The 26219-nt window shown below is 46.1% G+C and overlaps 1 protein-coding gene across 2 annotated transcripts in view; it reads left to right on the top strand.

Annotated features, from left to right (window-relative positions):
- Window positions 1-26219, top strand: part of LOC135377525 (prolactin-releasing peptide receptor-like) — a 774729-nt gene that overhangs the window by 592548 nt on the left and 155962 nt on the right. For both annotated transcript variants that reach the window (XM_064610011.1, XM_064610010.1), the window contains one exon: window positions 12191-12544. The gene's annotated coding sequence lies outside the window, so the exon portion shown is untranslated. Of the gene's footprint in view, window positions 1-12190 lie in introns of those variants that run through there.

Raw genomic sequence — 26219 nt, 5'->3', positions numbered from 1 at the left:
TTTCATTGCTTTCTCTTTACACCCAAGTCCCTGATTATGAATGCAATCTCCATTTGGTCTTGTCCGAGAAAATGGCGGCATGACCTCGGTTCAATTCAGTTCGAAATCTCAATGAAGATGCAACTGAATACCACTGGTTTGGGGATTGTTCGTTGTTTTGGCCGCTTTGAATTTCTAAACTAGTGAAGTTGTGTAGCGCAAATAATGCCAGGCGATCCATTTAACTGAATTATATAACCTTATTTCTAAGGACGCAGCGGCTACTTGATGACACAGAGTTACGTAGATATGCATACCAACGCGTGGGACGTTAACCACTGTATGACATGTGCTGAGGGCGGGCAACAATATTCCAGAAGCAGACTACTGTGACGTAGCTCATCATCACAGTCGCCATACAACTTAAGATTTTTGTTTATTACGCCCGTGAGTGAATTGCAAAATGAAGCGTTATAGGTACACCTAGGAACACATCGGTCTTTTTCTTTTTTTTTCCTGCCGGAAGCCGATGACATCCTCGATTTTCCCTTCTTTATTTTTGTTTTTCACAACTGCATCAGTCTTCTGAGATACCCCACACACTGTGAGACGTGACCATGACGAGTCAAAAACCAGTACAACTCAATTTGCGCGTTTATCGCCTTACTGTCGACAGCTCGGTGATGCGCTTCTAAAGACTAACAAAAGGACGAACTTTCTGTTGTTCCTCAGTGCTCGTGCATTGTGGTACATCAGCATTTAAAAAAGAAATAAAAGAAGGAGCGCGGTGAAGCTACCCTTTGATAAATGGAAGAGCAAAAGACAGGCCGGAAACCGCAACACATTCCCAAACCACTTTAATTGAAACCATTTCCGCTCCCCAGACTGAAGCAACGTCTGCCAAATCTCACTATTCCCAGCGTCAAACATCCTTTGGTTTCCTAAGTAGTAAAAGACAAAAACTGAAACGAGCACAAATAATACGTCCCCCAACACTGCTCCCCAACCATTGCGCGCTGGTCGAGGAGCTTTTCCCACGTCCCATCTTCCCCTGGTGTCACTCCTCCGCGTCTCGAGCTTTTCTCCTACTATCCAGAAATGACAATCATCAAAAAACGAACTAAAAGAAGAGAAACCAATTTTCCTTCTCCTTCTGTATTCCACGTCAAGAATCAGCGGGCCCAATAATCGCCTGCAAACGACACCGGAACACGTGGGGGACAAAATGACGTCCATAATTGGGGTAGAGACAGTGTAACACGAGAATGCACTTCGGAAAAAAGGGAGAGACAGAATTCTCTGGAGGGATTTTACACACGGCTGTCAAGAGCACGCCAATTGGACAATAGGGACTCGAAGCCGCTGTACTAGTCAACGCCGCCGAGGTGTTCTTTTAGAAATGAATGGGAGAGGAGGGACATTCGTAGTAGGAAGCGGAGATGTCGTCATCTATTCTGATCCTATGATGTTGGGAAAATGTTGAAGAGAGTGTAGCGTGAAAGGGGTTTGTAATGGGGGTTCTTTAGTTACGGGGCCTTGTTTCTCGCCATATAGATCCGATGAGTACCGTTATAAAAGCAACGTCCCCTGCGTGTTGCAAATGCGCGTCTCCGCTCGAACTCTCTGCAAGGGTCTTTATGTACGTTCGCTGTAGAAAAGTTTATAACCGTTAAGGCCTGGAGGATCCATGTCTGAAAGAACGCTTTCGAGTTTTCACTTCACGCGTTAGCGCATTGCGCATTGTTCTGCAGCAGATGCCACCTTCTGTAAAGAGTAGCGTCCCGGGCGCTTGGCCTCTAGGATAACGTGTGATCATTTCATAAGTGATGCGCTAGAGTAGATCAAAGTAGGCAGAGATATTTGGATTTATACGGAGTCTGATTGTTTGTGGAGATAAGAAAACAGTGCCGAGTATTCACATAAACGAAAAAGTAATCTGGAAGAAAGGTAACATTTGTTTAGCGGTCCGCAGTTCAGACGCTCTCTCGTGGTTCATTGGGCGTCTTTTACGGGTCATTTTGTTCGCACAGGCGACAAACATGCCGCGAAGCGGCTAATTTTCACACCGCGTAACACATAGATTTCAACGGCATAATATTCACTCAACCCGACAGCTGCACGCACGTGTGAGACCGCTTGCACAAAATTGTTTACTAACGGACTTTGGAAGGGCCTGCATGTCTTACCGCGGCAGCAAACGACCGCCTACTGGGTTCCCAATCATTGCCCTTGTGAACTAACTAACGAAGCCTTGTTCGCTACTCGACGTGATGTGTCGTTAGTAATTCCTCCAATAATAACCTGGCTTTTACCGACCGTAGACATGGAAACGACCCTTCTTCAGCCACCCTGCTGGCAACTCGCAGGCACACGCTCTGAGCGTTTCAAACCGTTGGCGGCGATTCGCCTGCCGACGATAACGGGGCTTTCTGCGTCCCGGCAAGCAGTTCCATCACCAGCTCCCATCACCATCACCAGTTCATCATCATCAGTTCCATCACAGTATGGCTCCCGATGCCTACACACAGGCTCCCGTGACCTAGTGGCTACGATGATGGCACTCCACGCCGAGACTTGCAGGTGACCCGGGTTCGAATCCGTGCGCTGGCTGTGCTGTCTGGGTGTTTTCCCTGGGTTTTCCTCGGACGCTTTAAGACAAATGTCGGCACAGTTTCCTATCAAGTCGGCCCAGGACCCACGATCCCCGCTGCGATAGTCGTAACGTTGCCCGCCTAAGCGTGCCCGACTGCAGCAAGCAGTTCCATCATCATCACCACCACCACCACCGTCACCCAGGGGAAGAGGAGGAAGGAGGAGTTGTGGCGTTGGCAAGGCACACGTGACAGAATCTTCGAATATATTAGATGTTGCGAAGAATAGATTCGGAGTGGGAATCAGAATGAGTAAAAAACAAATTTGTATAGTGAAGCAAGATATAGCTAGCAAACCCACAGCCTCGTCAACACAGGCTTGTCATCAACTTCGCTTTCGCTTTCGTTTTGAAAGCGACGATGGCGATTGGGATGATGATGGTGTTTCTGCCTCACAATATGGAAAAGAAGTTTGCTCTTCGCAGCATGTCTCTGTTTCATGTAACCGAGTTTCACAGCTTGAACTACGAATCGTGAGAACCACGCAATACCACCTAAAAATCATAAGCACTTTTTCACCAAACTTTAAATGACCCGTGGCAGGAAACGCACCATGGTAATTGGATGACCGAGGAAACTTAATATTCGCTTAAGCGAAAAGAGGAAGAGAAACGTCAAACGTCTCTTCGGGCCCTGTCAACTACGCTAATACCTCTGCGTCTAATTACAACGGCGATGCAAATGCGATCAGGCATTCCGCGCTCAAAGCTGTCAAGCAAAAAAAGCAAAAAAGCCGCGGCAGTCCCCTTAAAGACGACACCGTCTCCCCATATTCAACCCTCTTTTTTTTCCTTTGTTTCGCGGACTGCTTCTTATGAATTTCAAATCGGGGGACGTTGTGGTGCTCTCCGAGTGCGGTTTCTGGTTACACTCCGCACAGCCACGTTTTTATTTCTCTTCTCTTTTCGTACCTCTCCCAGTGGCGAACCTGTCGAGGAGTAAACCCCGCATTCATCTTGGTGCTGGCAGGAGACAGGTCTAAATTGGTGAGGAGGTGTTCGCGTGGTCGCGCCGGACAGATCTGTCATCGTCAAGGGCTCACGTCGTCGTGGAGAGGGACATCCCCAGTGAGCTCCCCACTCCTGGAGCCTGCTACCTCGTTGAGCAACACAGCTCCATTTAATGAAGAGCGTGGACGCCCTAGCTCTCGAGTGTCCTTCTGGTATCACAAAGCGTGTTCTAGCGCGCGTGCTCAGCTGAGCAGGCACCCCAGCAAAGGTTGAAAAGGAAGAAGTGAGGAGCGTGGGACGATTTTCGGGGAGTGCTCACTTCATTAGTCTGTTGTACTGCAGAGACGCCTAATAGGGCAGGAGATTTGAAGTAAAGAAAGCTGGTCGTTCTCTCTTCCACGCATCAGAAACGAACTTTCACGACTGAGAGTGGCACGAGCTTCTTCATACCAACCTGAAGCTGGCCATACCGAGTCTTGTGTTGCTGCCGCACCGTAAAGCGCATATTATATCGTTTGATCAGTTATTGCGCCCTATACACGTTGACATACGTTGATACGTACATTACAAATGTAAACCATGATGCTATTTAAATTGCAGAGGCTGAATCGCAGCCAAAGCAATGGATCCGAGCGGCAGTTGTACTGTCTGCAGATATTATCTGGGTTTTGCTCAGACACTTTAAAGCCGCTTCCTTCTGAAGTCGGCCTGGGACGCACGATCATCTACTGAGCAACATGGCGCCAGACCGGCAGGCAGATCGCTCGGCCATAGAGCGCCAACAACCAACCAACCAACCAAACAAACGATGACGTAGAGGACAGCACGTGACAAAAAGTCAGAGAGTGCCGTTCTTGACACCATGTTCTTGTCTTGGACGTGCTAAAAAAGTTGGACAAACATTTTCTCCAAAACGCCTCATGAAATTCGAACGTGTGTAAAAGCCCAATGACGTTAGAAAAGATACGATGCATAGGTTTTTATCGTCCTCTTCTGCGAATAAGTTGCTTATTAAGTAGGATGTACCTCTTGGCCCCACTGAAGTTATTTCTTCTAGAAAGTCTGTTGACAATACAAATGCAGCGCTGACTCCTGGGCGAGAGGTACCTTCCCCACGTAGTTGTCTCATTAGTGAGTTTTAGTGCATCGTATGCTATAGCCTTTGCGTACGTAAGCGATAACGTTGGTGGTTCTGCGCACGCGCAAACAAAAAAAGAGAGCTTCGCGCATTGCGCAGAACCGCTACGCTATACATACATACGCGATAGCGTACGATGCATTAAAACTCTCTATTCTCTCTCACAACGATACAGTGTGGTCGTATCAATACTCACAATCAGATATTCTGGGGCCCGAGAGGCTTTGACCACCTAACAGAAGGAAGCTGCGCTCTTGAAAAAATTTTTTAATCAAGAACTAGGACGAAACCAGACTTTTTTTTTCCAATTTTTTTCAATTTCGTATTATTTTAGTCCTTTCCCAATGTATTGCCTCCTGCCCATATTAGGCAGGACGTACGTACGTGAACACTCCTCTTTTTGTAATATTCTGCGTTAGCGCCGCGAAGCAACTGAGGCTATCAGCGGCGTACAGACGTGGACAGGACAGCAGAAAGGAGTGGGGGACAGGGGGGTTAGTATGCATCCTGGGCCGCCTTCAGGGGGAACTCTGTCGACATTCGTCTGGAAAGTCTACCGGAAAACCCAGGGAAAACCTCAGACAGCACAGCTAGTGCCAGGATTCGAATCCGCGTCACCTCTCAGTCTCGGCGTGGAAGGTGATCATCCTAATACATGCACCACGCGAGCTGGTGAGCCCTCCTCTTGGTGCATGAACCTCAACAAGTTACGGACACAGCAATCTGGTGTTAGAGCGCAACTACGACCACTATGATCACTTGGCAAACTAACACCGGAAGCTTCTCCAGGTGCCATCTGAGCGAAATTAGAAAGCAACAGGCCTATTTCTTTTTTTTTTTTTTTTTTGAGTCATTTTAATGTAGCAAGCCTGAAATCAGCCGGTGTCAACGAAATTAGCTTCCTGTTTTCTCTCTGCTTTTTCTGTTTATTTTTTCATGTTGGAACTGTATAATGGCCACAGTACGGTGGATAAATAGATAATTTCAGAGTCTCAATCGTTTGTGGAGAACTACGTTTCTTTTTTTTTTTTTCAGACTTATATTTCATTTTTTCAGTGCCTGATTTCGAGAGGCAACTTACTTATATCTCTTGGTGTGTCAAGTGGAGTATTTCGGTAACTAATTGTACATGCTCTATCGAGCTACACCATGAATACATCGCTCTTGTTCTTAGCACATATTTTTGTTCTATGGTGATTTACGGTAATTTCATTTCGGAGCAGCCCTTCTTGATGTGGTCTGAGGTCAATGCAGCCCGCAACTCGATTTGAGTTTAAGGCCCGTGACCTACTCGTGCCGTATTGCTCTCAATACAACAGCAAATCCCGATATTGTAAACCGAGAGAGAGAAAAAAAAAGAAGAAGAAAGGAAGAAAGACAATGCTTCTCGTTACCAACCTCGTTCATCGCTCGAGTGTTTCAAGATTGAGTAAATACTGTTTCCAGGCACGCATGCGGTCGACCCCCCGTCCCGGCTGTACCGATGATCATTTTCTAAACGGCACCACGCCTCCTGCACTGCCTTGGATTCAGCTATACAAACTTTAGGCTTCACCTTTGACCCGCTGCTGCACACGAGGGGAGGCTCGACGATTACTTGTCACGCCGGTTCCTCCTCCTGAATTAATCGCCCGCCCGGGATCTCCTAGTGGGGCAGCAGGCTAAGAAAATGTACGCTGCCTGTTATTTTTCAGTGTCGACGCTCCTTCCCAGTATCAAAACGTTTTAGCCTATCGGACCCTTCGGGAAGAAACGCTTTTATCATTGTTTGTGATATTCGAACGCGAATATAATATAAAAGAAGAAGCATTTGGAGCCGTGCGTTTCAGCGTTGCTCGTGTCGTTTCTTTTATCATGTAGGCCTGCGTGAACATTCGAATTTGTTCGAATTCCGAAGCGGATAATTCTATATCAGATTTGACTTCCGAATCGAATACCGAATTCTATGTTCGAATTTCGAATCGAATCAATGTTTTTTGCAAACCGAATTATATTCGAACAGTTCCGAAGTTGCACACGTAGGGCCAAAAACGGTGCAATGAGGCCACAAAAGAAAATGAGCGCTGCTTCATATTCTCGATCCAGATGAGTACATCGCATATATACAGGGTGTCCCAGAAAACGTGTCATTGAATTATAATAAAAAAACTACGCCACCTAGAATCATGCGGTCAACGGCATTTGTTCTTATTAGGTTTTTGCCACCTTGTAAAGTTAATGTCATGTACCCCAATTTTAATTATGCAAATATTTGCGAACTGAACTCAGAAATTTGCCAAGGGAAGGTCACTTTTTTACTCCACGAATATGAAGAGCGTGCCGAATTCACTCAAATTCATGATAATTGGCAGTGATATTCATGAGCTATCCCATCGGCAAAAATAGCCGAATATCATGCTTTTCGGAGCACCGGACCATAACGCGCGATGTCTTTTTGAGCGCAATCGCTCGCAGTCCGACGAAAGGAGGTTCCGAAGCCAGCCCACAGAGTGATAGTAGAAAAAGTAACAGTTCCTAAAATTGGGAGAGGGAAAGCATTATCCCAGCGAAAGTCGGACGTGATAAGCCATGCCTGTGTTATCTCTTTCTGCGATGCCGGGGTGGGCTGGGTTTCCAACCTCCTTTCGTCGGACTGACAAAGATTGCGCTGAAAAATTCATCGTGCGCTATTCTGTGCGACCTCCGTAGAGCATGATGTTCGGCTATTTTTTCCGATGGGATAGCTCCTGAATATCCCTGTCAATTATCATTAATTTGAATGAATTAGACACGCTCTTCACATTGGTGGGGTAAAAAAGTGACCTTTACTAGGCAAATTTCCGACTTAAGCTCACAAAAATTTGCATAATTAAACTTACGTTACACGACATTCACATGAGGAGGTGGCAAAAACCCAGTAAGAACAAATGCCGTTGACCGCATGACTCTAGGTGGTGCAGTTTTTTTATTATAATTCAATGACACGTTTTCTGGGACACCCTGTATGCTGAAACGTGTTTCTATCCGTACATGTGTTGCATGCGATCCGGCTCCGCTTATGTAGCTATTCACTTCGTATCGCTTCTGTTTTAAAATTATTCGCACATGCGTACTTTGATGTCCTCGCTGCGTTTGCACTGAAAGCAGTTGACTTTTAATTGATTTTTGTTACGATTGTTAAGATTATCGACTATTTATCATTATAACGCCAACATTATGACATGCATTCCATGCTTATACAAGGCACGGTCATGACCATCTTACTCAAAGAAGGCTGTCGTCTTTCTGGGGTAGGCGTTTCTGTTACCTGTTTTCTTGGAAATTTTTGAACTGCAAATCTTCGTACGTATCTTTTCCGTCTTCGAAATGCGAAATGGTGCTCTGTAAATGAAATGCGCTTCAAGTACATGTAGGCCAGTTCCCAGTCCGCTTCCGGAGCACTGGCATCAAAGTGTAAATATTCACTATGGAAACACCTGCATGTGCTGACTTATATCCAATATACCAATGTTGCCACGAAGTATCCAAAATTGGTGGAAATGATACATCGATCTGAAATTGTGGCCCATTGTTGTGGTACGTAATTCATTATGCCGAAGAATTTCTGATTTCTGAGGTAAATCTATCTATAAGTGTAATCGTCTTCGCGTATGGAAACGTTGCAGAACGTTATGTTAGTCTAGCACACGCACTCACTGGCAGACTCTCTGAAACTAGACTCATTTTAAGAGGATCTGTCCTGCGCGTACTATCATTCGCTCCATTCTCTCGATGCTAGAGTGGTGGAAACTAAAGTTTCGGCGATGATTTAGTGTCTTTCTTCATTAGATTCACGCAGCTGCGGTTAATATAACCGCTCCCAGACGAAAACGATTCCAGTACAATATAAAAACAGCAAACAATTGGAGAACGCTGCGAGCCAATTTTACAACCGAGGTAGAAGTGGTCTCCACTGTTGCAACACTTTGCTTTCGTCCAGCCGGATCAAACGAAAAGGCTCGCGGAGGGAGATTGCTCATTTCCGAGCTAAGCAGAACGTGAGCGCCGGCGGACGCCATACGAAAAGGAATGGTTGCCGAACTTCGGGAATGCGATTGGCCAAACGGGAGAGCTAATTTCAAAGCGAGAGCTCCCCGAAAAAAAAGCACGGCAGGAACGTAACAAAAGTCTCGATCCCACAGAGGCGCGATTTCGAATGGCAGCGACGATCTGTCTTCGTTCACAAACGGCGTCAAGCGAACGACTGTGCGAACGACAAAAGCCCGGGTCTAAACCACGCAGTTATCCATCTGCCGGACCGCAGTTAATTTCCAATCCGAGCCCGAGTCTTTGAGACGCGTTCCGTGCTTCGCTTTCTTTTGATTCCGGGGATACTCCGTTTGTCACGACGACCGTTCGAGCGAACCCGCGCAGAAATGAAGGATGATGGGACACACTCGAGATGGATTGCCTGCCCGTCTTCGGGTATTCCTCCTATAGCGACGTGAAACAGACACTGCGGAGCATGTGCACGGAAGCGTTTGTTCTTCGACGATTAATATAAGCTGAGAAAGGGCTCCTACTGGTATTAGCGACAGACGTGCTTCGACTGTTCTTGTCAATGCTCAGTCTCTGCCCCATAAAATGGTATTGCAAATTTTCGCGTTTCTCAAGCCCCTGACTCTTTCTGGATATTTGTTCAAACTTTGCGGGTCAATAATCCAGCAGTGGATACGTGACTCGGTGTTTTTTTTAATGTTCTTTCAGAAGCTACTTCGCACGTACAATGGATTCATTTTGGAAGTTCCAGCTGCTTTCAGCTTTATTTTTTAGCGTTCAAAGAAAGATAAACCGCACTAATCACAAATTTCGCTGAGTCCCCACATCACCACCAGCAATGGGGTAGAGTATCGCCCCTGGCGATGAAACTCCCCATCCATTATCTCGAAATAAAGTTGTTGTTGTTGTTCGCTGAGTCCGGCAATCGATTTAGCTTTTAGTTAGTTAGTTAGTAAATTAGTCAAATAAGATAAACCTTGGAGCTTTCAGCAACCCAATTTGGTTCTACCTGCTCCATTGCAAACTCTGTCAAAAGTAAAAAAAAAACTCTGAACTCACTCACGGGCACTCAATCAATAGTGCGGGAAAACAAAATAGCACAGATGTACAAAAGATGTAAAAAAAGTTTGCACTTATTGTTTACAATACAGCTGTGAGATCGACCTCACTCATGAAGGCTACCAGCAAACTGATTGCCTTCCGTTTATTGCGCGGAGTATCCCAAGGACCCAATAAATGAGCCAGCTCCACTGGGCGGTTAGTCATGTGTAAAATGCCTAGGAGTGACTGTCTCTCTGCTCTGAACTAGCGGCACTTCAGTAAGACGTGCCCGCCGTCGTCCACCACATCACACTCGGGACACAACGGACACTGAACCAGACCCATCCTGTACAGTAAAGAACGGCAGAACGGGACGCCAGTTCGAAGACGGCAAATAAGAGTATCAGGGGATCCGGGTACGCCGCGAGGCATGAAAAATCTTAGGTTCGGGTCCATCCGTAAAAGAACGTTAAGGTTATGACTACTGTCTGCAAACCGCAGTAGACGAGAAACGTCGTACGTGATGCTGCGTTTAGTAGTCGGCGGGCGTCGTGCGTCGTGAATGGAATAGCACGACATCGGCGCATACTATCACACAGTCAGCCTTTTAATTGCCAGGGATACCGCAGTGGCTGGGTACCCACTGGAACATCACTTCGTGACCGCCCTTGACAACAGCGTCGTGAACAAGAAGGGCGTCATACACCATCGAAGCGCACGATGAGTATGGGTCGCGGCTGCGTAGCGAACACATTGTGAATCTTCTGCATGGAAATTGCACAATTGGATTGCCATAGTAGGATACTATACCGCCTTGCGCCATTCCTTCGTCATTCCTTTCAGTACTCTAATGCAGGAGTAGACATTAACGTGCTTTTGTTTTTCCGTCCTGCCGTTAAATCATGACATTCGTTCGTACTTGTCTGCATGGCTCCTGTGGCCTTTCTGGCAGGTATGGATGTAGATGGATGTAGATCAGATATGGGTGTAGCACCCCTCCCCCCCCCCTCCCCTACGGAATACCAACACTCCCCTTAGAAGCAAATCCTGAGAAAATCCCTGCTTGTCTGTCTAGTCGTCTACGTCGTTGTACAACTGTCCGTTAGGTGTCCTCAGCGTCCGTACTAGTGCACAGCCGTGCTATTGGCGACGTGGAAGGACATGTCCATGTGTGTGCTCTTCTCAGTGATCGTGGGACCTTCCAACGCGCCATACTCCTCAGGGAAGCTGAGTGGTTCTCGACTCGTTCGCTGCTAAGATTCGTCCAGGTTACCGCGAAGCACTTCCACCACGAACGTTCGCAAAGGCTGCTCTAAAAATGCCCGACTTGAACTTAGCCTCCCGTTCTGCACCCTTGTTGACGAGCAACGAGTCATAATCACTGCCTCATTAAAACGTGGGCTCGTGCGAGGCGTCAACAAATCAACAACGTCACTACGTCTTTCGCAGACCTTATTTTCTGGCGTGGCCTGTTTTTTGTTGAAAGCTCAGCCACACCCCCACTGCTAAAAATTTTTCAAGAAAAAGATGGTGCTTCGAGAAGAAATGAAACTTCACACCGGTGTCAAAACAAGGGTATTGGAGTTTCACGTCGAAGTCTTTACGAGATCTCACCTAAAACCCCATTCCCTCTACACGATGGTGCTCCTCTTCAGCTTTACAAACAGATGAATCTCCACATTGCATTTCTCAGCTGAGATTCGAAAAGACGACACCGCACCCATGTATGGGAAGCCGTATATCAGTTTCCTGTCGCGACGGAATGCTCATCATCGTTCGGGGGAAGTCTTCCTCAGCTGTGCTTTTCTACGGCATCAAATTCGCAGAAAAAGAGGATCCGACTTCCTCTCTCTATCTTGTGTTGCCTCTTTACGTGGCTGCCTATAGATCCCATTTTGGCTTCGTTGATTGAAACCCACGTCACTGCCGTAGTAGTGTGACAAAATGCCTCGTCTCCGAAAGGGTTTCGGTTGTCAGCTTTTTCTTTATGCATGTATATATGCTTTAACTGATTTCCACGAACCTTTAGTTTAAGAGTGAAGCTGAGAACGACTATAGATGAGAAAGGTTGTTGAACTACAGCACTTCAGAGAACATCTCTAATGCTACCAACGAGACGACAGCGACAGAATGTCGTAAAACTATAACTTCGCTTTCCTCGACGGCTTCTCACCCCTTTCGCTTTCTTCGTACACATAATCTCAATGGACGTGTGCTTTTGAAACACGAGGTCAAGCAAAAAAGAACGAGTAGGAGTAGTATAAGGGCACTTCCACCCTTGCGATGGAAATAACAAAAGTTTTCCTTTTTCTTTTATTTTTAAGAAAAAGAAACGGACAGAAAACCTCTCGTTTGTCAATATTGGATTTTCCTTCGAAATTCATGGTGTATTGCGCTTTCGTTTTGTTCTTCAGGGCCAGCGAATGAAGCCGTCTGGAAAAAGAAAGGACCCGCCGAAAGAAATGGAAGAATGAGTGGCCATCATTCCACGAATACGGCAAGAAATACAGCGCAGCCAAAAGAATTTTTTGCTGCAACGGTAGAGCGGTAACACCGACCGTCTAAATTGGTAGTTTGTGCGTATAGTGTGTGTACTAGAGGGCGAGGAGGTGCATGGTGAGAGAAAAAAAAAGAGGACTGGTCGGATTTCGAAAGCGGCTACGATATTTCTTTAACAACCTCTCGGGTCGATGTTGAAAAAAATCGCAAGGTGCTTGTCTTTGTTGTGAGCGTTAAAGAGTAAAACGAAACGGGAACAGAAAATGAAGTCCGGGATCTTTAAGAAGCAGGAAAACACTTCCAGAGGTGATCAGCTGCAGCAATAATGGCGGGAAGGGGTAATGCCCACTTACTTCACGTCGGACGTTGAAACTCGCGCACAATCCAAAACGACGCTCGAACACAATAAAAACCGAAAATAATGCCCCAGCACTACATGTACACCACGCCCCCGAATATACCGCCTTTTGTTTCCCATGAAGATTTCCTGCGTGTTCTTAATCTTTGTTTTGGCGTGTTCAATCACAGCCCTGCCAGATGGTTTTCATTTAGTCTTGCTTTAGCGTTTAAGGCTTCTTTGCGAGTGTACTTTCTTAACGGTATTGCGTATGAGAACGGTTTTCCGCAAACTGTTTTGCGTTCGGAGAACTGCTTCTCTCAAAGCGCGCAATCTACTCAAGAAACGCTGGTGGCTCGTTAAAATATTCCTAGTAAAAGGTCGCTGAGACAGTTGAACGGCTCGTAGCCACAAAGCACGAAGCCACAGCATGACGACGAATAATGTAGTCATTGAGTTCCGCAGCATATTGAGCATGTTTGCGTGCAGAAATTGTTTTCTTGTGCTGGGGGAGGGGGGGGGGAAGTTAAGGCTAGAGATTTAACTTATTATCGTGATTAATGTGGCGGTCTATGGGAAAGCCTAAAGGTTATAAACTTATAAAGACTCGAGGTAGAATGTTTCATGGGGTTCCGAGACCATGAATAGTGAGTCTTGGATATTTACTAGCCGGTTTTAAATATACTACTTCAAGGTTAATTAGGTTTAGGAACCTGCCGTGTGAACACTTCATACACCACAACCCAGTACCCACACTAAGCATCCCTCGACATGATTCTAGTAAACCCACAACGTTGTTCCACAGCCTAATTGATCTCTGCTGGGCACCGATCTCTCTTGGCCATTATGACTTTCTTAGCTCGTCCTTAGCTAAAAGCTGTGTCGTCGCCCCTCTCTACTTCTTTTGGGATTTAATCTGCTTTCTGCATTACTCGTATACTCATGGTACATAGCTCTTTACATCTCCAAATTGCATAACAACCGCAACAAAGAGCAGAGAATCCGTGGTGCCATACAGAGATTCATAAACATTAGTGGATATTTGTATTGAAGATGGCCTTGAGTGAGTGACTTACTCGTTTGCATCCAGAACTCAGAGCAATGTCTGTGGCGGGTCAGGTCTTTTGTTGCTAAAACGCGTGACCTAATACAATACTCCATGGATGGAGGGGTAGTGACTCATGACTGGATGAGAAGTATCTGGTCTATGTGCCATATCAACAGTGCGCTGGTAGAGTGATTCAGGAGATCGCGACAATCGGCTTTTGTCAGCTGCTTTCAGTCAGCACTTATTTCGGAGGGGTTTTGCGCCAGTGGTAGTGCCAACTGCAATATTGGTTCGACAGAGCCACAACGAAAGAAATTTCTACTTTGAGAACGCAGCACAGTCACTCCAGAAGTGTGGAATCATGACTGCAAGTTCGCACTTTGTGTGTCTCTTAGTGTGGTGTCACTCATGACGAACAGGTTTGACTATGGAACAAGTGGAAGTCGATTGAGATCGGCAGACGTCTACAAACCATAAGGCAATGAATGCTGCACAAGGTTTGGGGAGCCCGTGGGAATATTAATTTCACACTAAGAACCCCTGGACACGGAATTCCTCTAGAAATATATTACTGCCATAAGTACTACACTTATAGGCACAAGAGTTAGGCGTCGTCTTCCAAAAGGAGGTACTACGACTGTCCAACCGTTGTAGCTAGTAAGGTCGTGAGTCTTACCGGGCTAGTCATGTCTCAATGCTTGGAGGGCGAGATCGAGAAAGTAGATAATTTATAAGAGTGTGCATAAATTGATAAGTTGATAAGTAAATTTAAAAAATAAGATTATGGAGATCCAACAGTGACCACAGCTACAATGTAAAAAAAAAAGTACGTTTCGGTTTTCGTCCGCGTCGACTTTTTCAATACTGGATTCCACTGCATCGCGACGGATAGCCCCCGCACAGAATTTGTCTTCATGATTCTTGCCAGTCTTAGGAAGTAGCTTAATTGCAAGTAATCATTTGCTGAGCAATTAGCCGGTAACAGTAATTAATAGCTCTTTCTCAGAGAGCAACTGTCATGGTGAACATCAGTCGGCGACAGGTAATGAATGAAGATAAGTTTCTAAAATTAGATAGACAAACACGAAATTATAATGTAACTGTTATGTGAAACATCCCGCGGTTCCTACCGCAGAAGCTGGAGCGAGCGCGCGTGTGGCGTGCAAGATTCACGATAATCACTTTTTGGTAGGAACCAGTCGACGATGGCCACTGATGCCGCCGAAGATTTCACGTCGCAAGACGTTCGAGCTACAGCCATGTACCTGGGACACATAGAGCAGTTCGATCCGCACACGCCCGACGCCTGGGACTTCTACTTTGAACGCGTGAATCCCTATTTCGAAGCAAATGGAAGCACGAAGGAAAGTCGTAGGAGGTCAGTCTTTTTTAACCCTCTGTGGGCATCTGCTTGCACAGAAATTCTCGGAATGCTCATGCAGCGAGGTGCGCAGTTCATTCACAGAACATTTCGCCCGTCAACCCTCGGAGATTCTTCGACGATTTAATTTCCATAAGAGATCCAGAGGGATCAGCGCGAAGGGGAAAGCATAACGAAATACATGGCCGAAATCCGAAGACTCGGTGAGTTCTGTAATTTCACGGATTTGGATAATATGCTTAGAGATCGTCTGGTCTGTGGCATCAGGGATCAAGCGATCCAGACACGTTTATTCGTGGATCCTCGTTTGACACTCAAGTCTGCTTTGGAGCGAGCCCTAGCTGCAGAGGCGGCTAGGGCTAGAATGTTTAGAATGCTAGAATGTTTCCGGGATCAAGGAATCTACGAGAGACATCAACTACACTTTGGGTCAAGCGAAAGCTGAAGCAAAGAATCAACAGAAGTCCAGGTTGCAATTTCCTGACAGGACAGCAAAGCCCTCTATTCGAAGACGTAACCTGCAACTTCTGCGAAAAGAAAGAACACTTGAATGAAGTATGTTCCAACAAACACAAGGATGAGAGCTTCACAAGAACCGATGCATCATCTGCAGGACGAGATGGACAGTATGTACAACTCAGATCCGCTACAGTCAACCAGAAACTGGGAATCGATTGAGGTTGACATTGAACTAGACGAAGATTCAGTAACCGTGGAGGTGGATTCGGGAGCTGGGCCTTCTATTCTCAGCGATTCGCGTACAGAAGACTGTGGAGTCAACCTCCTAAGCTACAGCCATCATCGACGATTCTGCGGGCGTGGACTCATCAGCAGGTATCTATCTTGGGGCCACTCGACGTCGACGTACAATTCAAGAATGGGAAGACTCGACAGTTGATTCTAGTAGCACCTGGTGATGGACCTTGTTTGCTTGGACGTTCATGGTTCAATGATTTAGGCATTCAGGTCCAAGGAGTTCACGCAGTCATTGACAAGAAACGAGCATGATTGAGCATCCCAGTGAGAAGGACTGGGGAAGTTTACAGGAACACCAGTTTCCGTTGCCATCGAAAAGGAGGCAACGCCAGTTTTCAAGAAATGTCGTCCAATTCCGTTCGTAATGAGGGACAAAGGGGCCACTGCCATACAGATGGTTTGATAGTTACCCCGATAGTCCCCGTGTACAAGCGTGACGGTACTTTGCGGATATGTGGAGACTACAGGTGTACGGTGAGCACCGTCAGCCAACCAGACAAGTACCCGTGGATGAAAGATGAAAGTTAAGAAGTACCCGTTACCCACAGCGGCGGAAATGTTTGCCATCCTGGCAAATGGCGCGGTTTTCAGCAAGCTCGACCTCGCACAGGGTACCTGCAGTTGCCAGTTGATGAAAAGTCGTCGACGCTCTTGACGCTTGAACACACCTTTGGGCCTTTTCTAGGTAAAGCGTTTACCATTCGGTGTGTCGACCGCGTCGGAATTTATCGACGTTTTATTGAGGCGTTACTGCGAGACATACCAGGTGTTGCGATATACCTGGGTAACATCATCATCATCGGCAAGTGTGTTCAGGACTATGACAAGGGAGTTCAGGCTGTGCTGGCTTACACGTTTGCAACATTCAAGGCTGCGACCTCAAGGCATTCAAGGCTCAACCGCAAGAAATGCAGTTTGTCGTACCTTCCACCTTCCATGGACTTCTTAGGGTTCAATATCAGCGCCGCAGGTATACGTCCATGCGCTGACAAGGTGAGGGCCATTCACGACGCAAGAGAACCGAAGGACAAGGAGCTTCAACCATTTCTTGGACTAGTTAACTTTTACGAGCGCTTTATAGCGAATAAAGCTACACTTCTTGAGCCCTTCTATCGACTACTGGACAATAATGTCAACTGGAAGTGGACATAGGCACACGCAGCAAGTTTCGAAAGGATCAAGAAAGCTTTGAGTTCGGAACTTCTCCTCTGCCACTATGAACTTAACGAACGACTTAGCTCTTGTTTGTGACGCATCCCCGTACGGTGTACACTCTAAGAAAAAAAAAGGAGTACTTTTACTCCTTTTGGGGACTAAATGCATTGCCACAAAAAATAGTCCCTTTCGGGAGTAAATGAATGTCATAGAGTGGAGACCGCATTTCACGCGCTGTTGTAAGAGTCCCAGGTACATAATTGGTGTGCATGCATGCAATCGGGCATACTTAAAATTTACTTTAAAAAATACTTAGTAAACCGTCAACCGTGATATATCGAGTGATATAAAATCTTCACCATACTAGGGCACAATTTGCGATGAAAGATGCGCTAACTCTTTCTTACTCTGTGTGGCTGGAAAATTGCTACGTTTTCTGAGCTGTACAGCCTTATGTCGTTCAAATTGACCAAGGGCACATATTTACGTAGACTGTTGCATTCAGGAGACCATTCGCGAAGTTTACTGAAAATTTGCAGTCCTGGGGAGTAAATGTCGGGTTAGGGGACGAAAATGGGGAGTTATTGCAGACTACGGGAGTAGAAGCTGCAATTACTCCCCGTATTACTCCTTTTTTTCTTAGAGTGTATGCGCCGTCGTGTCACATGTCAATGACGCTGGATTGGAGATACCGATTGCTTTTGCTTCACGAACACTGCACGGCAGTGAGCGGAACTACGCACAGATTGACAGGGAACTACGGACGGAAATGTGTAGTCTATACGGACCACAAGCCAATACTTGAGATTTTTCACCCACATCGGCAGATGCAGCAAATTCTTTCACCACGAATGCTTCGCTGGACACTGACGTTGGGAGCGTACTACGAGCTTCGCTACAGGAAGGGCAACCGGCATGGGCAACGCAGATGCCTTGAGTCGACTACCCCTACATGTCCAGACTGAAGACCCTGAGGATCCTAATCCTTACGAAGTCTTCCTGATTGAAGAAGAGCCACAAGCGGATATTCATGCAAGGAATATTGCTACAGAGACAGAAAAAGACTCTTTGGTGTCTCGGATACGACAATGGACTCAACACGGTTGACCAAAGTAAGCACCCGGAGAGGAGGATGTCAAGCCGTACTGGACACATCGCTCCGAAATATCCATACAGCGGATGCCTACTTTGGGGCACGAGAGTGATTATTGCTCAGACTCTTCGACGAGATATTCTCACGACTGTACATTCAGGACATGTTGGTATCGTACGTACAGAGACACTAGCAAGAAGCTTTTTATGGTGGCCCGGTATTGACGCAGATATTGAGGCCATGGTGAGCCGATGTACAAGATGTCAGATGTCACGAAACATGCCACCAAAGGACGTGACCCATCCGTGGATACCACCACAAATGCTGTGGGCAAGACTTCACATGAACTATGCGCGACCCTTCCAGGGCAAGGGCTTCCTGGTCTTGGTGGACGCCTTTTCAAGATGGCCGCAGGTGGTGCGAGTTACAACTAATGGGCGCAGCAGAACTAATCAAACACTTGCGAAGGATTTTCTCGACTCACGGATTACCGGATATTGTCGTATCCGAAAATGGTACTTCATTCACTTCGTCGGAGACTAACTTCCTGAAGAGCAATTGCATCAAACAATGGCACTGGTCAACAGGGCTTTCTCCTTTTGCAAGATTGCCGGAAGATGGTCCACAAACATACAACAATCCAAAGCACTGAAAGCGCTCTGCGCTTTCTTAAAAGACAGAGGTATAAAAGACCGCTTCTAAATTCCATCACTCCCAATTATTATATTTTAACGCGTAAGAACTGGAGCTGCAGGCGCTCTTAGGGCAGCCACCTAGCTCCGATACGCCACAACCCAGTTAAACTTATCTATTATATCAAACACGTCTTCTTCCCACCACATCACCCACAGTCGAATGGCGTGGCGAGTAAGCTTCGCCAGTTACATTGCGACAATTTTGATTGTCGTTTGTCACGATTGCCGTTTACACTACGGGCGACACCATCAACTACCACTGAGAAGATTCCAGCAGAACTTCTCACGGAATCGAAGATTTAATACACTACTTCATCAGGTTCAGCCGGATACCAATGCAACGAAAGAGCAGCGGTGCAAGGAGGACATCGCTGTAGTTTCAAGTGGGAGACGAAGTCTTCGAGACTACACAGGATGCAATAAGTGGATAACTGCTACAGAAATGCGTACCCAGGGTAGTTGTATCTATGAGCTGAGACGTAGTGATGCTAACCTAAGGAGCTCACATCAACCAGATGCGAAAACGAGACACGCAAGGGACTGAGAGCGATAGGTCGGACGACGACTGGTTGTGTCTACCGACATCATCAGTAGAACAAAAGATCGACAGAACGTCCAGGGGCTATGGTGACAGCCCTTCGTCACCTGTGTGTCGACCAAGGCCAGCTCGGAGGAAGCCAGGTATCTACGTAGTAGGTGTCTCCGGCTAGGTGAGAAGGACTGTTGTGTTCAAACATCCCGCCACGAGCTGCGAGCTGCTAGCGCGCGTGTGGCGTGCAAGATTCAATAGAATCACTTTTTGTTCGGAACCTAATAAAGGTCGGTTGGTTGTCGGTTGGGCTCCTGCTGGACACCTGTTCACTTGAGTAACTATAACTACTTGTTTCTTGTTACTTTACTTTACTTACTTTAGAACTTCTTGTTTATCTCTCTAATTTCAGAAACGGTATCAGTGTCGTTATGAGAGCTGGACTTATTTCTCACCATCTGTTACTATCTGTACTATGCGTTCGTACATCCCCACTTGACATATGGTGCATGTGTATGGGGACTCACTTATGAATACATCTCCGGGTATTAAGAATTATTCAGAACCGGGCCATTAGAATTGTTGGTAATTGTTTTTGGACCGCAATACCTCTGCAGCGTCACACATTTTATGACTGACGCACACGTCCTTAACGTGTTACAACTATCTTTCAGTATACTAACAATTAGCCATCGCATTATTACTATATACCCAACAGCAGCCGCACTAGGGACAAGAACAAGAGTGTATTTAACCTCCCAAACGTTAAAACAAATTATGGCAAACACACATTTTTGTTCCACTCTGCGCACGAATGGAATTGTCTGCCTCCACAAATTAAGAAAGATACTAATTTCTCATGATTTTAAAGGAAAGTCAATTTTTTTTAATTGGCACTGTTTTGTGATTTGATTATTTTGTTACTATTTTTTTATCTGTGCATTGATAGTGTGAACAAAAACTTATACCTTTTTGAATGTATTGTTTTGGTGATATTTTGTAGAACTTGTTAAATGGTAATGCAAATATTCGTAGTAAGCATGCAAATATTCGTAGTAAGCCTCATATGCTCATTAGGGAGGAGTGTTTAACAGGGAGTGTTTCCCTTAGTCTCCTTCACGCTCCATCCTATGTAATTGTGTATTCGGTGTGTCTCAAAATAAAAACAATCAAGGAATCAATCAACTAGTCGCATCCTCGTTCACATCCTGTCAGTGACTGATATTCATCATAAATCCACTCTCTGAGAAAGAGTTATTAATTACAGTTACTTGTTAATTGCTTAGTAAGTGTTTACTTGTAACTAAGTTACTTCCCAGGACTGCTTCTTGCCACTGGAAAAGCGCGGACTCGTACTTCGTGAAAGATGTTGCACCGAACGCCTCGAAAGTGAGGTGATACGGCGCAGTACAGCACCGTTATTTTATCTGGGGGATATCGCTTGCGTCAAGATATGTTTAATTCATCAGTGCATCATAGTGACGGTTTCCTCGTAAAAAATTGCAAATTAAGAACTTTCTCGATGGATGCAAACTCTTTCGCATGCTAAGCTCCTAAGGTTTATTAATATCTTTATCCATTCCATACCAGAGAGGAAGCACAAAACACAACGTTCACTAAGCGCGTTAAGTAGCAGCGTCTTTTGTAGCATAACCGTTACAGACTAGCGCCAGTTAACCGAGAAACGCAGCTCCCATCAAAATGAGAAACAGGCGACAGGTTGCCGTGATTTGAAATTCCGGCAAAGCAGCCTGTGACGGGTAGCAGTAGCATTATTTTTCGCGCACCCTGCGTTTCAGTTGCCTGCATTACTTCGAGCAATGAAATATTAGATCGGACTACTTTAATATCTTCCTCTCCTTTAATAAACTCATCAGGAGCCATTCAAAGGAAAACTGCAGCGTTTGATGTCTCCCGGTTACAGACGTTATTGGATTTTTTTCTTTTCTTTTTCTTTCTTTTTTTTTTTTTTTTTGCGCGCAAAATCGAGTACGGCCGCTGGCTCCCAAGAAACAATAAGATGCCGCCGAATGTGCGCCCTCCGTTACGGGCAGCGCCAATTTTTCGCGTAGGTGCGTTGCGTAATACAGACATTGTAAATGGATACGACGTGAGAATTCCATCTCTGTCGGTGTTTTTTTTATTAGTTACTTAATAAAGAGGCTAGCAGAACGCGGAGAACGTGGTTAAAATCGAGCAATTTATAGGGCGGACATGCAGACAGCCCTCGGTTTATGAGCGGTCAAAATTTCTGGGAAAGCATTCATGAATCGAGGGATTCGTAGATCGAGGTTTTGAACGCATGGAATAGATATTAAGGGTTTTATCGAAAGGAGGGTGTAATGGGAGTTGGTAAACACTTCACCTTCAAAATACACGCATGAACCATCTTGCTCAGGATGAACGTTAGTACTGTAAAGTTTGACTTGCGCTTTGTTTCTTTGCCTTTATAATCCTCTGTTTCGTCGATCATGCCTTCAACGTAACACACTGTAGCCTACATGTGGTTCTATGCAAATAAATAAGTGACTCTAACGGCTACGTATTCTATATTTCAGCACAGTATAGCTATCAGCGTCGCTGTCATCTCTGTATAAGTTGCCAAAGGGGCGCATCCTCGTCGTGCTGTCCGACATGGCCTGTCGAGCTTCCGTGCACGTTTTTCTTCTTCCTCAAACCCTCTCAAGCGAAAGTCACCACGGTTTCCTACGAAGTCGGCCCAAAAGCCACGAACCACCCAAACGCGGGACTATGGCAGGGAAGCCATCCTGCGTGGTGCAATCTACTAAAGCCGTGCACTGATTTGTTATCTTTGTTGTAGAATAGAACCGAAGTGGGAGAAGAAGAAAGGGCCATGTGTCGCTTTGTGAAAGGAGTTCATGAGCACATCGCGTTGTCAACCTTTGAAAAAATCCCAATTACTTCTAGCAGGGCCAGGTTGGAAAGAAAAATCTTATAGGAAAAAAAACTTAGCCCCCACATCCCACGCGAAGACGACTCAGACATCTTTCTTTAAGTGCCGAGCTGCCCACGCGTGTCTATAGTTGTGGTAGTCCATCGTCAACTCTCCTCGTAAGGTCTGTCCAGTCCGGTCCGGTCTTCGAGTGATTAGTGTAGCTATAAGCTACAGTTTAAGATTGGGCTTTGATGTGTCACTTTCTGTTGGTAATTAAGTCAGCGGTAAGTTCACGCGTAAGTATTTTCTACAGTACGCCTGTGCCGCCTGTAGGGTGGTGTGATTTATTCTACCTTGCGTCTACCGATGTAGCGGAAGCCGCTAGTAGGCTATTAACGAGCCGTTCACCGCGGAGCACCCAATTGACAAACCCCCGTGCAAACAAGCGACAGCCCTCAGGACAGCGTTCCAATTTCCAGTAATTGCTTCTGGTTGACTTCTTGGACGCACTCTATGTCCCTTAATCACACCATAAATAAACATCGGTGGGATCCCGAAGCGGTTGTCATCATTACTTGGTATTTGTTATCGGGGACAACGTCTCGGAAATTTATCGCCAGCAGGAGGCTTACCGAGCGCGAAAATGAACTGTCACGAAGGTTTAGAGGGAGGCCATTGCAAAATGGGACTCTTTCTAGGGCTTTCCGTCAGGAAGCACCATGCGTTCCCCCTCCCATCTTTTACCCTGTGGGATTATACGCCAGGGCGGTGCAAGTAATTAAAACGCTCTAAAGCAGCGCCCGCAGCAGATAAGACCCCTGACAGACAGCTGTCGCTGAAGTTTGCCTGCGAGGAGCGATAACGCCACGGACGGAACATTGATACTTGGACGCCATTTTCTGTCATTTCCTGAAGTCGGTTTGCTCCCCCCCCCCTCCCTCCCTTCGTACGTTGCAGAAACTGCTTGTCTTTCGGTACGCGAGTGGACGTGTTCTGTGGCCAGGCGATAAACTTAATGGACCGACAAATCTTGCGTTCAAATCTTTTTGCCCTGTGCTCCCGTAATTGAGCTGTATGCAATTTACTGCAACTCGTTTTCTTGAAGGACTAAATGCATGCATGCGTTGGCTATCATTCCTGCACGTGTACCAACAAAAATTTTCAATATAGACTGCATACCATGTTCACCGTCTCTCAGAATTCGTTAACAAGAATTTTTTAAGCATCAGGAATGTCCAGCACATTTGTCTTACCGCCTTACACAGCCTACCTTGTGGTCGAATTCGAACCCTGGTCATCTCAAAATACACTTAAGTATAAAGACGAGAGACTCCATTTGTTTGAACCACACCGCTGTGCCTTTCCTTTTTCTATTAAACATCATAATACAATGGTTCATTACGGTGCACGTTAAGAATTACGGTGCACGGGTTACAATCGAGCATCTCGACTACGAACGTTCACCTTCAGAACTTATTTAAACCCCCATCACTCAGCACACTACGGGTTGGTGTTTGGCGCTGTTTACAGTTTATCTGTTTTCCTAAAGGTAACCTCTTGACAGCGCTCCGTTAACCTTACATGCGATACAGCATGCTAAACAGGGTGATATAACTCTAACTCGACCGAAAGCTATTTGCGAGTCAGACTGATCCATTGCCGGATTAACGGGAAAAGACTGAGAAGTCATTCACAGTGCGGAGATGAGAGAGAGTTGTTCCGTTACGTATCACGCATGTTTGACGCATTCCGCAAACGGAATACAAATCTGCATACGAGAGGCATGTATTTTCATAGGTTCCTTGTAATCCACGTTAGCAGGAGTAATCAGTCTGTTGTTAGAAACCCTATGCACGTAACCCCAATTGGGAGACGAAGGGTGTGCATGTGACTGACAAATGCACCTCAGAACTTTAAGGCACCACAAGTGAAATACCCTTGCTCAGATGTGCTGAAGAAGTTATGCTGCAATCCACGAAGGGTACAGTGCCTGGAGCATAGTACTCCGTCCTGGAAACTCGCCTGGTCGGTCCTGGAAACTCGCACTGTACGCGCATTCCTTCGTGTGCGTATTCCTTAATAAGACACGCCCAGTATCTCGTTGCGCGTCTTATCTCTGGAGATCTACCGGCGAAGCGCAATGCATCTCGGCAACACGTCAAATGACAGAACCAGTAAACGGACAATAGCAAAAACGACAGCCGTTGCAGAGTTGCAGTTTCAAGGCCCATAAGCCGAAGAAGTTGGTCCTCGAGGCATCGAGTATCCGTCCTGTATACGAACCCGTTAGCATCAGCAGTGTTTATAGCGCTCACTCAGCTTTCAAATAATGGTCCCGTGATGCTACACGTAATGTTTGTCTGCCTATACTGTATGGCGATCGACATGTTGCACGACCACCGGGGGTTCTTTTGACGTGCGCCGGATATCTCCGACACACGGGGCTGGAAGCAATGTTTACCTCCACCACATTGCTGCCGTCCTCGGTCGGGATCGAACCCGCGATCTTGAGCTCATCAAGCCAACACGTTACCGACTGAGCCACCGAGGAGAGCGCACTGAGGTTTGAACATCCGTTCCGGACACCACTGATAACGCAGAAGAGAGGTTATCCAGTTTCTACAAAGCTTTCACCTAGAGGAAAGCAATGACTGCTTGTGGATTACGTAGCTTCCACGGTCGAAAGTTAAAGTGATAAGCTAAATAAATCTAAAATGCTGGGCGCGGAGATGCATTTGAAATTGAAACACTCCTGTCCGTAAATTTTTCATATTTCTTTCTTCTACTTTTTCCTATTTTTTTCTCTTTGAAATACAGTGAGGATGGTTGTGACTGTGATGCGTCCCTGTTCCTACGGCGGTCTGCTCCAGATAAATTGTCTCAGTATCGTCGATCTGTGGCACCTGTAAATGACTACTTTGGAGCCACAGACCCCGATTTGTCCTGACGAAGACAGTGCCACTGTCGAAACGTCGACCCTTTTCCATTTAACTTATATATATATATATATATATATATATATTTGTAAGTCAAACGTCACCATGCCAGTACTGGACAGCTGTTTCGGCCTTCTTGGGCCTCATCAGCAGTACGCAGGCAGACAACGTTTGAGCGGATGGCGTCAGAAGGTCACGTGGTACGTGATGCCTCCCGTCAGGGTGTCATAAGACACCTCTGAAAGCCCAGTGCAAAGCCAGTCAGATGTATAAGGGGGAAAAAATTAGCAGGAGCTCTTTGGCTGCACGTATAGCATATGTTTTTAAGTCAAACGTCACCATGCCAGTACTGGACAGCTGTTTCGGCCTTCTTGGGCCTCATCAGCAGTACGCAGGCAGGCATATTTAACATTAGAACTCAAACTCACCCACGATATGGAATTTTCCACCCCTCGTGGTTTGAGCAGGTCACTGCTATCTTTACTGCACCGGCAACGACGACATGCTTCTAATGCGGCGGCGGTCCGCATTGCGCCTGTACAGCAAGTTCACCCGGAACAAGTTTACCCCAAGCAATTTTTTGTCATTACCCCCCCCCCCCCATATAGCATGAGATGTCCACAGTCATCTGCCCCATTGCCGAGGTAATTTGGTGAAAATATAACGATGAGCCATGGATGAAAAACGTATATAGTAATAATTGTAACCTTGGGCTGTTGTAGCCAGTAATATATCCTCATCGCAATCTCAAATGCTATACTGCTATACCCAGGACCAACGTCACGTTCATCGAAGTTCCCAATCACTGCAAAACGGCAGATTTTGGCCTCGCACTGCAAGTTGCACGCCACCCCCAAAAATTTCCTTTATATTTCCTTTATTGGGCTTGACACGCTAACCGTTGTCCTGACGCTCTGCTGCCCGGGAGAAACTATGCTCGTCTTCTTGGCAGGTCTTATTAGACGCGACTGCGTAACTATCAAGATTCTAAGTGATGGCCGCATCACTTCCGTTGCCGCAGAGTGAATGCCAGCCAACACTGGTTCCTTAGCGTTCTTGTGCCCGTTTTAATACAGGCTGTGTACAGCAACACATCCGAGAAGAGTCTTTAAAATATC

The sequence above is a fragment of the Ornithodoros turicata genome, chromosome 1 (genome assembly GCF_037126465.1).
Source record: "Ornithodoros turicata isolate Travis chromosome 1, ASM3712646v1, whole genome shotgun sequence".
In the NCBI taxonomy this organism is placed as follows: Eukaryota; Metazoa; Arthropoda; class Arachnida; order Ixodida; family Argasidae; genus Ornithodoros; species Ornithodoros turicata.
The sequence above is the reverse complement of the archived record's forward strand: the minus strand, read 5'-3'. Positions and strand labels throughout refer to the sequence as shown.